The 12,609-nt window shown below is 41.9% G+C and overlaps 1 protein-coding gene across 1 annotated transcript in view; it reads left to right on the forward strand.

Annotated features, from left to right (window-relative positions):
- Nucleotides 1-387: 387 nt before the first annotated feature.
- Nucleotides 388-12,609, forward strand: part of NEDD9 (neural precursor cell expressed, developmentally down-regulated 9) — a 95,094-nt gene continuing 82,872 nt past the window's right edge. Inside the window, exon 1 of the mRNA XM_068670727.1 lies at nucleotides 388-541. The gene's annotated coding sequence lies outside the window, so the exon portion shown is untranslated. The remainder of the gene's footprint in view (nucleotides 542-12,609) is intronic.

Here is a 12,609-nt window from a genome sequence, read left to right on the forward strand (position 1 = left end):
CTTCTTGTTGCCCATGACCATAGCCTGGGGAGGTGCTGAGCTGCACAGAACCAGGCAGACTGTGGCCACTCTTCCTCATGCAGCACAGCAGGGTTGAAACCTACAATGAGACTCTCCAGCAGTTCAAAATTGTTAGCACTGAAGCAAGGGTAGAAATACCGTCAGGAATTGGGGCTGCCAAGTAAATAATCATAATGAAATTATTACTCGGGATATCTGCACTGAACATGGTGCTTAAATGAACCTCTCCCTGTGGTCTCCCTTATTCAAGGAGCACTCAGCCTGAATATCTGAGAGATCTTGTCAAAAAACAAGGTTTGCCAAGCTGAAAGGAAATGACTAAAACCGGAAGAAAAACACTTGCGGTTTCTCTCTTACAAGAAAGAGAGGGGCCCAAGCACAAATGTAGGACTTACAAGTAAGTCCTCCCTGATGAACCACTGGGAGAATGTGGTCTCCTTGGGCTGTGTTAACCTCACCGAGGACTCAAGAAACGCAGTGAGAAGGGTCGGTAGAGGGAATTGGGAGCACCCCTGGCTAGGTAAGTGCCTCCCTGGCTGTGCCTTTTGCTGCCACCCAAGGCCCAGCTTGAGCCCAGCCAGGTCTCTCTTGGCTTAGACATGCACCAGCCTGATGGGTTTTGAACAACCCTGACAAGCCATGCAAACTCTGTGCTTGCTAAAGGCTGGATTGTCATTTTACTACCATGGTCTGTTTTACTGAAATAATATTTTCTGAAATAAAATGTACTGAATTTTTTTTTTTCATTCACCTGCCACTTGCTGAGAGAAAACATTATAAGTTCTTCTGGAGAAAGTCCATCCTTACTTGATGCAAGCTGTGCGTTACCAAACTGATCATCAGTGTTTAATTATCTCATCTGTTGTATTTATCAGACAGGAAGCTTCTCATTTACTTTTTATTGCTGAATACACAGTGAAATGTGTTTCAGTCAGTCATGGATACATCAGGACATACTGGCAGTTCTCTAAACAGGGGTTTGGGATGTGAAAAATCTCAAATATAACTTTAAAATGGAGTTTTGCAGACAGAAGAGATCATTCTTTGCAAGCACAGGTTTGAACATAGGTCTGTTTCATCATTCTTACTCATTTCCAGGCTTTCTAACCTACAGAATTTTCATATAGTTGAATTTTTATCATTATTTTTTTCCTTTGTTTATGTGATTCATAATGTCTGAGGAACATTACATGATTGCTACTTTGCTAGTCTGGGGTGTTGGGCAAGGTAGTTTCTAATGCTGGTGGGATTTGATTAAAGAAAAAAATAGCAAAAAAGCATCTGCAAATGTTATTTGAATAATGACTACAAAGTTGTGTCAGTAGTACACTGCTCTTTCTTTCACTTTCTGCAGATGTTCACAGCTGATCTGTGAGATTGTACAGAGACCAAACATGAATCCTCAGAAAATATTACACGGTGACTTGCAACACACAGTCCAACCTCTTTCAGAAACATCATCCAAGGTGCAATAGGATATGACAATAGGACATGACTTGAGTAACTGTGTGTTGTAAGCAGAAATGAATTGTTCTGTCCACTCTCGCCCTATTTCAAGGAATAAATTCTTCAGTTAAAAACTATACTTGCAGACTAAATTCAGTTAAGCAACACCCCATTATTACTAAAAAAAGGACCATTGCTTCTACTGCCCTGGAGGGTAAGGGAGTCTTCTCTTTTTGCAACCTGTCAGGATTTGCAATACAGTCAGGAGGACAATCAAAGGCTGGACATACCTGTTTAGTGGCCAAGCCTCATGAAAAGAAGCCCTCAGCAATCTCATTGTAAGTTGCTGAAGTCCATATCTGCCAGCTCCAGACAGCCCTTACTAAACAAAGGAATAACGGAAAGACAGAACATTCAGCTCATGGTGCTGAGGGTTCCTCTGAAGCAATATTGCTTCACAGGGTCGGTTAAAGTTATTCATTCTGCTAAAAGCATCATATAAGCAGCAGGCCAAGCTTGACCAAGGATGGACACGGGGGTGTTGTACTGAAGCCAGTTGTCTAGAATATAGACTCCTTATCTGCTTCTGAGGAAAACAAAGCAAGGCAGATAATAGCTTATGTTTCATCAGACAAGCCACATTGCCTCTTGGAAAGAGCTTTGACTCTCCTTCCATGCCAGGGGCCACAGTGGCTTAGAGGACTTGCCTACTTCTGATAGTGGTGATAAATGAACAGGCTGGGACCAAGCTTTGAAGGCTGGTGAGATACAATGTCTTACAGCATGAACATTCAAAATTCAAGCCTGTGACAGAGGAGGAGAGAAGAGCATAAACAGAGAAGGGGCTACCTAGTATTTCAAGAGGGAAGGGAGATGAGGAATGGCAAAATAGTTTGGGGAAGTTACAGCATTCTCTTTCACCCTCCTTACAGTCCCTATTGATTCCTTCTGCCAGTTGTTCTACCACCTCAAAAGCAAGTCTTCCTATCACTATGCAATGCAGTTTGATCTGCACAGTGTCCAATAGAAGAACAAAATGCTCTAAAATATATATCTAGTCCATGTTCTGCTAAATCCATACCTATGGGTTTTATCTGCACCTGGAAAACGCTTGTGCCAAGTAATCAAGGTGGGCTAGTTGATAATAATATTATTTATTTTTTTTAATAAAATTTATCATTTGAGGCCTACTCAAAATATCTTTGGTTGTAGGTTAGGGTGTTGTTGTTTGTTTTGTGTGTCTTTTGGTGTTTTTTTTGTTTGTTTATTTAACAAAGTCATTTTTGTTAGATTTCTCTCACCTACATTTGCCCTTTTAGAACAAAGCATGCTCTGAGCATTCTATCATACAAGCCTAGTGACAGGCATTTTACCAGGAGCAGCATATTTTAAGCAAATAGCATTTCAAAGAAATTTTGAATTTGTACTTTCAAGAATTGAAACTGGAAACTATTGTACTTGCCACTCAGCGGAAAACAATTTGAATGAATCAAATACTAACTAAAGAGTGTATCATGAATACCAAATACTTAAAATACTTCCAGCAGCATCTGGGAAACAATCTGAAAAGCAGAGACTGTTTTTTTTTGGTCTGAGTCATGTAACAAGGGCTCCATTTGCCATTATTTGGTTTGAAGCATGTGGTTGGCTGCTCTCAGACCCTCTGACATCCCACCAAAGACCAGACCAATAATTCTCCCCTGTCAGCAGTCTTTTTTTTTTTTTTTTTTTTTTTTTTTTAAATAAAGGTGGTGGTGACTAAACAACCAGATTCCAAGAAGATTTAGAGATTCAGACAGGGCAAAAATAATGATCTTCAATTAATTTTTAATCCCTCTAATTTAAAGCTCTGTGTTTGTGTCTACATGGCTCTTGAGAGCAGGCCTGAAAAAAAAAAGCTGTACTCACAATGTGCCATATAATCCATAATCGATCCATCCTGTATTCTTGTTGGAGAAACTCCTGAGATGCAGCGCAGACATCTTCCCAGATATAAGGGGCAAGTCTCAAGTGACACACTCATCACAGCTCAGCTGAACATCATCTGCTTCAATACCTCTGCAGAAACCTAGATAAAACCCACCTCCTAGAGAGTTTTGCTGTGGAAAACCAGGTGCATGTGTTCTCTCCATCCAAACACTGATCAAGATCCTCCTGTCTCATGCCTGAACTTTATGGGTTTTGCTGTCTCATACAGCAGCAGGCCCTTGTTGGATGCTCTATCTTCTACTTATCTTTAACAGAAAGCCTACTCTTGGTTTCTGGACCTCACTTGTTATGGAAATGGCTGCATTATCCATGTGCTCAGACTGTGCAGCAAGAGATCCTGAAGATTTTGTGGCTCTTAGGGATGCTTGAACAAGAGCTAGTCTGTGCTCTGTGTTGTTTTCCCCTTCTCCATGGTAGCTCCTAAACATGTTGGCTTTCTTCCTCTGGTCATTTGCTACTAGAGGGGGACTGAAGGGTCTTCTAGAAGGTGACAAGGAGTAGTAAGGACTGAAATATCAAAGGAGGATATTTTTTTCATGCGGTCATAAAGAGAATTAAAGAAGGGAAAAGGAGTCTTAATTATTATCTGAATAGCAAGAAATGACCCCAGTTACTCTGATTCATAAGTTGAGAGAGACTACTTTGTAGAGCTTGGCTGCTGGGGATGCACCACCATGTTATTTCTTCACAAGTTTCACACAAAGTCTTCAGACACACCATGACCCAGTGCAGGAACTTTGCTATAGGGGAGGATGTGGCCATGAAGTATCTGCAACCCTATACCTCCCTCACGTCACTCAGCCACCATGACAGTCCTCACCCTTTATCCTGAAGCTTTCCTGTTCTTACACAGGGATTTTTCTGGCCTTGTCTTAAGTAAAAACTCCCTGAGAAAGATGCTGGAAAAAGCTCTTGAATGGAAGAATATATTTTTGATAGCAAACTGCAACAAAACCATTTTGAGTAATTTGATTTGGGTGACTGGCTGCCACATAGCAGCATGGGGTTGATAACCACACAAAGGGTCTTTGTTGCCCTCATACGCCATCATAGACATGAATCCAAAACACAGCTCAAGGAAACAAATCCACTTTCATTAACACTTCATCTTCCTCTGAGTAATTGCTTGTTCCACAAGTGCCATTTCTATTTGAGCTGATAAATTCTTATTTGCCAAAACAGATCTCTGAATGACTCAACACAAGACATCTCAGTAGGATTTTGTTTCGTATTTCTGTGGTACAGCTTTCTGAAAATAAGACACCATTTTGTAACAATAGCACTTACTTTCTACCACGGTAATCCGTGCATTTTTACCTTGTTCATATGTTGAATGAGCTGTCTCATGAACTGCACACCATCAGTGTTGTGCTGAACTGCTCTTTTAAGTGTAAGTACTCAGGGTAAGAAGCATCACTAGAAATGAAGTATCCCACATACATTTCCTAGGAAACACTGTGCTTCAGAAAGTCCCTCTGAACACCAAACTTTCCCCTTCTTTCAGAATTAAGAATTTGCTGCTGATAGATCTAGCTAGCAAATTACAATGTTCCCACACTAATTGAATAGCTAAATAAAAGGTGCCATGTAGCTATGACTCCTATCTCAGGACACCTTCCTGAGTGAGTGAGTAAGAGGAATGTTTTACTGTTCCCTTCAGTCCCCATTCAGGTACATAGCTCACTTCGCAGCCTGGGACACGGCTTTGCAGGGACATGGCTTGCTCCAGCAGAGAGGGGGAAAGGACTCCTTTTCTGCCTTTAGCAAGACAGACATTCTTCAATTTCTTTTATGGCTAGAGATGACATAGCTGTCTAGAGGCACTCTTGTGAGGAGAAGAGCCAGCATGGGGGTGGAGACCTACAGCTTTGCCTCCCCATTTGATGTGGTCTCTTTTAAAGGTCACCCACTGGGACCCAACATTGATCAATCTATTTTTATAAAAACAGCAGTGATCCCAATGAAGATTTATATAACACATTTGTGCTATAGCTCTTGGTTCCCTTTTCTTAAATTACTTAAAGCAATATAACAGCTTTCACAGGCATACCTTAGGAGACTGCCAACATTTCCTTGATGTAGGATGATCACAATTGAAAGGAATGTGAATTTTATCCAGCCATCGGTAAGGTTTTGTTTTCCTTAATCCCTGAGACTAACTCATTGGATAGGTTTCAGCATTCAAACAAAATCTTAATTGAGATTTTCTGTCACTTAGGTTACCACATGACTCTTTTAACCAAAACACCAAGACACCTTTGACGAAGGACTGGGGCAGGGGCTGGCTGTTGGAACAGGAGCCGACAGCACTTTCTGCTTCTGAGAGCTGGTTGTGCAAGAGAGTTTTTCAATATGCAGCAAAACACAACTAAAGCTTCTGTTTGGCATTAAAGTTTCTTTATTTGAAATACTCTTAAACATGTGAATGGTGTAACCTAGCAAGGATCCCCAGAGGCTAAAAACAAACCACCAGTTTTATATCCCAGGGTGCCATCATTTTGCTTTGTGCTGCACACACACTGGTGAGTTTTTCCCCCAGTGTGAGAATTTAGCTCATCTACTGAGAACTGTACAAGACAAAAACTCCAAATCCTTCATACCTCAGCAAAACTCACTAACAGTTGGATTTCATTTCATCTAGATGTCTGCAGAGGTGTTGAAAGAGACTTGCATTTCAGCTGTGTTGACTGCATCACTGAGAAGAGTAGCCAAGTTGAGTAGTAAAGACATGGCTGGTGAAATGAGGGAGATTTTAGTACTGTTTCTACTGAAATAATTTTTAAGCACCCTAGCAGCTAAATAGCAGCATTTTCTCTAGTGAAATAAGTTTCTTTTCTATGGGGTGTTTACTGCCCCACTGCAAGGATGATCCACAGATATGAAGTGGTGGGAATGGAAATACTAGGTACAATCTCTCCTCACCTCCCCAGTGACTATGAAGCCACTTAAATTGGGGGTGTTGGGGCGTGGAATGTCCTGGAAAAGGGAGGACTAAAGGAGGAGGCAGACAACTGCCTCCTCACCTTGCCCTTAGCATCCCCATGTCTCCAAAGTATCCTTCATGCAATATAAGGGATAGCCTGGAGGCTCTAATTTGGAGAAAAACCTAAAAGGAATCTCAGTTCCCCACAATGAGCTAGGGGCAGAAGCACTTGAAAGATAATGTCTAGACTTAGCTTTTGCTATGATTTTAGCCCTGGGTTTCAGTTAAAGACTAATAACTTGGTCTGTTTAGGTGATACTTGGGTCAGTGAAAACAGGCAAGCCACTTCTCACCCTGAAATAGGTATGAAAGAGATGAAGTGAAGGAACCTTTGGAAGAACCTCTTTCTCCCATTCTGGAGGGATTGTAGATTGTCAAAACTGGGTCTGGATGCCTGACAGCTAAAATTAGGCCAGAGGTAGCTGTGTTTCAGCACAAGAGCTGCTTCCTTTTACACAGCAAGTACAACTCATTACTACTTCGCTAGGAAGTCACAAGGTTGAATGCAACGGCAGTAGTGCTTTGTTCATGTGCTGCACTGCTGAGTGCCAAGAAGAAAAGATTGCACATAACGAGCTTTAGCACCTCAGCATTTCACAACTTTCATGCCAGAAAGATATCATCAACATCTCTGAAAACATAATTAGCTGTTTGTTCTTGTTTTTGTTTTTTTATTTTGAGCTATGAAGATTTTCCGCAAACTTTTTTTGGAAGCTAAATAATGAATCCTGGTGAGCATTTTGTTTCAGGGAGATATTCACAATAAATCCCAATAGACTTTTAATCTTTGAAGGTATTCATGGCTTAATGATACCTAACAATAACAACTGCTAATTCTTCCCACAACTCTCAATCACTACAAGACTACTACCAAAATCCTACTAAGCAAACAGCACAGGTTGGAACCAACTGGGCTGTGCCAACAGGAGCATGGCCAGCATATAAGGAGAAGTGGTTATTCCCCTTTGCTCTGTGCTCATTAGGGCACATCTAGACAGTGTGTCTAGTTTTGGGCTACCTAGTACAGGAAAGACAACGATAGCCTAGAGGGAGCTTAGCAGAGGGCCACCAGTGATTGGTGCTGGAGCACTTGCCGTGTGAGGAGAGGCTGAGGGACCAGGGTTCATCCATCCTAGAGAAGAGATAGCTTTCAGGGGACCTATCAGCAGCCCCACAGTGCCTACAAGGAAGAGATAGGAAGACTGAGCCAGGCTTTTCAGAAACATGCATAGTGGCAGGATGAGACACAAAGGTTATGCGTTCTGACAGAGGATGGGATGTTCAGTCTTGACATGAGGAAAGTCATTTTCCCCACAGGGACAGCCAAGCAGTGGAGCAGGTCACCCAGACAGGTCAATAGTCTCCATCCTTGAAGGTTTTTAAGACGAAACGGACAGAGTCCTGAGTGAGTCTGACCCTACAGCGCCTCCTGATTTGAGCAGGAGGTTAGTCTAGGTGAGCTTAAGAGATGCCTTCCCACATGAAGGATTCTGTGATTCTTGTACTGTGAACTGTAATTTGTCATGAAAGGCATAGAAACACTAGTAGATATCACTGAACAGCTTGCAACAACACATGTAAGCACATAAGTAAACTATAGTAATGTGTGGTCACATCTCCACTAACATCACATCCATTTAATTCAAGACCTTGCGAAGCAAGAACTCAAGGGTTATTGTCACAGTTGTGAGTGCTCAGGACTAAATGCTGGTCTGCCAAGACCTGGTCTAGAGCCAGGTGAAGTAATTGGAAAGTTTGAAGGTACATATCAGCTGACTTGAGATGTAGATATCCAAATCTAAACTCATTATTGGCAGCTGATTGACTGTCCAGAAAAAGAAGTCAGACCACATCTTTAGACAGAAATCTAAAATAAATGAGACAGATTAGTGCCAAAATACATTTACTCTCCCCTGACTCTCCTCTCCCTGAAAGAGATTCGACTGCACCAGATATAGCCTCACATAGTACTGACCTCTAGAGTTGGATGAGATAGATCCTACCCCTGTTGACTTCCACAGGGGGGATGGATTGTGGTCGGAGCCTGTTGTGGTCAGTAGTCATACTCAGAACTAAATTATTCAAATTCCATTCAGAAATGTAATTCTGGTGCAATTTCCCATTTAGTTTTTTTCCTCCACAGTTCTTCAATGCTAACAACTATTTACTGGGGAAAATTATTTTCCCTGACTGTCACAGTTGTAATGGTTTTGAAGCCTATAATAAGAAATTAGGTGAAATTTCATAGTGAAAAGCAAGAGGAACACAGAAAAAAATACCTGGACTCTACTAGCAGGTCTGAAAAGTTATGTATGTGCTGTGGGATCCAATAGCTTCTCACTCATCCCAAGCCTATGTATGTTGTTCTGGACAATATGAGCCTATGCTTATGTGCCACAGCAATAGGAGAAAACAATACCACCTTCCATGTTACCAGGGGAAATGCTTCCAGCACAGGCAGAGAAGTGTTTGTGCCAGGCACTGACCCCCACCTAGGACACTGTGCAGGGCAAATTGAGATGGGCTACCCAGGGTGATGAGGGCTGCAGGGAGGCTGCTTTAACCAAAGCTGGGGTTAACGCCACAGTCTGTTTCTGCTGGCAAAAGCATGAGGTCACATGATATGAATCAAGATGCCAATCTGTGTTAAAAATAACCATGTGGGAGGTTGGACAGAGAGCAGTGCAGCAGCCAGCTGCTCCCAGCCAGGCAACACTGACAGGAGCAGGAGGAAGGGTGGGACTGCTCTCCTCAGCAGCTACCAGCGCATGCTGGCCAGGACCTGCTGCAGCAGACACCCATCAACTGGATCTGAGCAGAGGGAGGGTCTGAGCGGCTCCCATGCACACCCTCGGTAGGGAAACGTCACACATAAAGGAGCAACTGACTTCTGATGACAGACAGTATTATCCCCACACCCTGAAAAGGGGCATATCCTGGGCTGTAGTACATTTAGGCTGGAAATTAGAACAAGCTTTCACTTACTCTCCTTACAGTTGTTTTCTTCAGTCTTCAGCATCTTTGCCTCCCACAAATAAAACAATGCCCAAGCCAGAATCACCCACCTTCAACACTTCCTACAGAAATGACTTTCTGTGCCATAAAAATAGAGGTATAGTAGTGAAGATTTAAGTGATGAACAGGTCTCCGAGAGAAGCAATTGCTTTCATGAGGCAAACTGAAATAAGACAGCCTTTCAAGTGAATCTGAAGAAATGCTGCATGCCTAATTACTGCCTGTTTTCTCACAGTGAATATGCCAATTAACTTGAAATGAAATTGTTGACTGCTCCTATCAGCCTTCCCTCTTTTTGTTGCTGTTAAGGTTTTTGCCTCTCACCATCTACATTTCCATTTATTTTACTTAGAGTGCTTAAACTATCCTCTCCAAGTCATGCCGCTTGCCTTGGTAATATAAAGAAGCAATGTAGGCCTGGCTCAACACAGCCAAACAGTGTTCTGAATTCCCTAGCTGACCCAAATGAGATGGCTCTAAACTTTCCTCTGTGGAAAGTTGACATGATGCTTGGGAATGCCAAGCCAAGCAAGTAAGGAGATTGTCAGAACAAACTTTTCTAATAAAGCAGAACTAATATATGGGCAATGCCATTGCTATGAAAGGATATACAGGACTCCAGTCCATAAATTTACTTTAGACTTCAGCTACCATAGCTGTGAATACACAAAAAAAATGTCACCCCATCAAAATTTTGATCCCAGCATAGGCACCATTATACTAACAGATGATAACAGAAGTCCTTCTGCTTGTAGGATTTATTCTACCTGGTTTTTACTCAGGTTACCCTTCCAGATGTTAAGTCAAGTTTCTCCCAGCCTCACAAGTAGTCAAAACACAAACAAGCATGAGATATTACACACTACCTGCACAAGAACTTGCCCTGTATTGTGTATGCTGGAATAGGAAGGCCCTTCAAAATGGATCAAGAGCTTTTTTGAGCATATTTGTGCTGCTGGCATTTGTTTCTGGCCTTTGACACCTTAACAGGGTTGTTTCAGGTACAATGAACTTGCATACAGGATAGATACTCACACATATTGCACCACTGTAGTCATTGTCGTCCACATATGCCAGAGAAGCTCCATAAACTGCCCATGCTGACTTTTGCAGTGGTGGGGGACAGGCCATTTATGAGTCAGTTACCTCTATGTTGAGTAATGACCCTCTACTCCTTTTTCAGCTCCTCTCTCCATATCAGAGAAATCAGTGACCCTTACTCCTACTTCAAATCCACCACATGACATACTCTACAAACTAGAATTGCTTCATATAAACCATAGTGTTCAGATAAGTGTGCCTCCTACCACACTCCTTTCAGCCCACAGGATATTCTCCTAAGCTAGCAAGGAATTGATTTTTCAGGCTGTAGATGCTGCCTAATGTATAGATGTCACCTCTTGTGTCCCAGTGCAGCCAGGTACCTACCATTTGTTTTGCTACTCCATCTATGTAGGAAGAAAGCTTCAGACTTGAGATTATTCTTGCTTTGCATGTGTACAAGCCAGTACTTTCAGTCAATGACCAGCTGTCACTGGCCCACAACTAGGACTCACATCCCACTGCGGGCCAAGAAGTTCACTCTGATCTAGATTTCTCTACACACCTGTACAGTATATCAGTTACCTTTCAGTCTCTAGCGTATTTATGCACAGAACTTCTTCCTCAGAGTAGGAAGGGAAGAGTTTCTCTTCCCATCTTTGTTCTTTGAGTCCAATACACCAACCTACCTTCCTACCCATAAAATGTGTAACTAGATCAAAGTTTCATCCCATGCTTTGTCCTGAATATTTTTCCCCAAGCTTGGCTGATAGTGAGGTCTACAACATTTATATTCTGATGGCATGCTGAATTTGAAAACTAACTGTAACAAATAAGCAGTGCCTTATAGACCCACAGAAGAGACATACTGTTATTTTCCATTGTATTAAGTACTTTGCGCTTTCACTGTCCTCTTGAAAGGCTGCCTTCAGCTGATCAGCTACAGTGAAAGAGCTTCACCATTATTCCTTAGGTGACAAAGATCGTTAGATCCTGAAAGACATCAAGTTAGCAGGAAGACTAAACTAAACATGGTGTACCTGACAAGTAGTTAGGAGCAGTGTCCCCAAGGAGCTTCACACATGGTTTGCAAGATGAAAGATGGCTCTTGCTGCCTGCTCTGCCATTTCCATCTCAGATGCTCAGGTCAAATCAGGTTTCACTACACCACTGCCTGCAACACTTGAACACTGAATTGTTTCCAGGCCTTGACTATTTTTACTTAAAATTGTTAACATTATGTAAGAAACAAAAGATATGGCTAGAGCCACTGAAACCAGTAAACTCTCTCAAGTCTCAGATGCTTGAACTATATCAGCCACAGTATTTTAATCACAACACTTGTGCCTCACACAAACTCATTTGCCAGCATCTTATGTTCTTCAGAAAGGCTCAGGGCTTGCTCACAGACTTCACTTGAAAACAAGCCCAACATCCCAGGTTCAGTGGTTGGCAGCTGATGCTGAAAGCAGAAGGCATTTTTAGCTGCTTGTTTTCTAATCTGAATTTGTCCACCTTCAGCATCTAACCATTAGATCTTGCTGTATCCATAGCTAGTTTGATTATTAACCAACTCTCCGCTTCCAGATATTGGTGAAAGACAGTCAGATCTCCTGTTTGAGGAAACTAAATAGGCTTAGCTTCTCCTGCCTCTTTAGACAGCATGGTTCAAACCAATGCTTGTGCTGCTAGAACATTCTCTTCCTATCTGTCAACATCCTTTTAGTGTGTAAACACCAAAAGCGGACTCTGTATTTCAGTAATGGTCTCATTAATGCTGTACACATGGAAATACCACCTCCTTGACCTTTACTCAGTGATCTGCTCTAATCCAAGACAGAAGCATTTAATTTCAGGTGTGCTGTATCACATGGGGAACACATGCTTAGCTGATTATTTGTTATAACAACAAGCCTGGTTGACTCACAAGGAAACTGTTTCACAAAACCATCTATACAGTATAACTAAAAGTACATTTTTGGTCTGCAAGTACCTTGAATTTGACTGACAATTTAAAAACACTATTTCAATGAGATTAGTATACCAGATGAACCAGAGAACCGTGAAAAACAGCTTTGTCCTTGACTTTGTCCTTTAACAACTTCAATGGTTGT

This window comes from Anas acuta, chromosome 2 (genome assembly GCF_963932015.1).
Source record: "Anas acuta chromosome 2, bAnaAcu1.1, whole genome shotgun sequence".
NCBI lineage: Eukaryota > Metazoa > Chordata > Aves > Anseriformes > Anatidae > Anas > Anas acuta.